The following is a 1,883-nucleotide window of genomic DNA, read 5'->3' on the forward strand; positions in this document are numbered from 1 at the left end:
CTTGGGTCGACCGATCACCGATGCGTGTATCTCACTGAGTAGACTTGTGTATATATACGACGATGATGGTATTAGCTCTCGCGAGAGACTACGACGTGTATAGATGCTTTGCTCGGAGAACTTTTCTCTTGTACGTACGATGAGTACGCTACCAATGTGACCATAACTAACAAATCCATTGGCGCAGTCGCGCGGTGCTCGGCCGGGCAAATTAAGGTTTCTTTCAGGATCCAATCAAGAGTTGCTTTTAAAAAAGGAGCTATATATGTATAACCAATGGAAACGACTACGTAACACTAGTAGGTGATTAATGTCTCATTTTTGGCAGTGTTAGGCGATCGATCAAGAATTCATGATTGATCAGTTTGTATTTGTGTTTGCCGCCTTGGCTTTTATTGTGCAATTTTGTTATTTCAGGATTCAGGATTGGTGCAAGTGCAAAAGATGAAACAATCTTGATCGGCGGCTATCAGTAGTTTTAGAGTACAAGAGATAACTATTGATATGTATACCGGGTCATGGTCATTTTTTATTGAAGGCGGACTTTGTTTTCTTCTAAAAAGCAACATGGGATTGAGCCCAATAATACCTTTTTCTTTCAAAAGGAGGATTGAAGCCGGAATAGGATTTGTGGTACATCGGGGCGGATGTTGCTTCAGTACTGTAGGTGCCTTTGGGTCTATGACATATGGGTCAACCGTCTGTTGGGCCTAATGCCACTGACCCAAAGACACCAGCAGTTACGGCACCGAAGCTCAGTCCCACAGGGGCAGGGGCATCGACCCCCTTTTTTTGGATTTTGATTTTCTATCTCTTGTATCTTACGAACTAAAAGTCCAAATTAAGTTTTGTTTTCATATTCATGTTTCTTGTAACGAGGACTTTAAAATAAAACCCATTCGCATTTGTTTTGACGAGTATTCAAAATTGCATTAAGTTTCATTTGCTGAAACTTGATACAAAGAACGACAAAATCACAAGTTTCACAAACTGGAACTTAAATTTGATGTGCACTCATGCCGAATTCAACAACTTTGCTGATCACGAGGTATTATTTCACATGCTCCACGATGAGGCTAAGGACAGCCAACTTTCGTTTGTCGGAGCTGGAGCCAGGGGACCATGGTGCACAATGGCGTTGTGCGCTTTGTAGGACAACATGATCAAAACAAACCTGCTGAAGAAAAAGTCGCCCAAAGAACCAGATTTGAGACACATCATCTTTGGCACACCTCCAACGGTACAAAAAATATCACGGGAAACAAACAAGGGCAAGGCAAGAATATCTTATTCTATGCCGACGGCAACCTTCGTAGCACCGAACATAGACATGTTCTGTTTGTCATTTCTTCTAAAGCTAGAGTAGATAGCTTTACACAAGACATGATCATATATGTTTGGTAGAGATAGCTCTTCAGGCCCTCCATTTCCTGGTTCACAATCCGATAGGAAGGGAGTAGTACCTGCCACCCTTACTTTGACAAGTTCGCATACTCGTAATCAGGTTACTAATTAACACACTACTGAAGCGGAGTAGTCAGCATGTACACTAATTATTTACCGGGGGAGCCATCATATAAGTCTACGAAATGGAAAGGCTACCACGTCAGAAGGGATCCGGCGGCTACGAAGGTTTTTGTTCCGAAATCTAGGGGGCCCCCGAGGTGTATGTATGTAAGGCTGGGCCCATACAGGCAGGCGCGCGCCAGCAGCAGCAGGCCAGCAGCCCGATCTCCCGATCCCAGCGATCGAATATTTTGAGCGATCAGCGGTATCTCCTTTCACAACGATCAATCAGCGGCCTGGACGATTTCGTTCCTGTTGTGTTCAACTCTGCCATCACGCGGGGAAAAAAATTATATGAGACCAGGTCTCACGGTTAG

This window comes from Triticum urartu, chromosome 3A (genome assembly GCF_056163025.1).
Source record: "Triticum urartu cultivar PI428250 chromosome 3A, HENAU_Tu73, whole genome shotgun sequence".
NCBI lineage: Eukaryota > Viridiplantae > Streptophyta > Magnoliopsida > Poales > Poaceae > Triticum > Triticum urartu.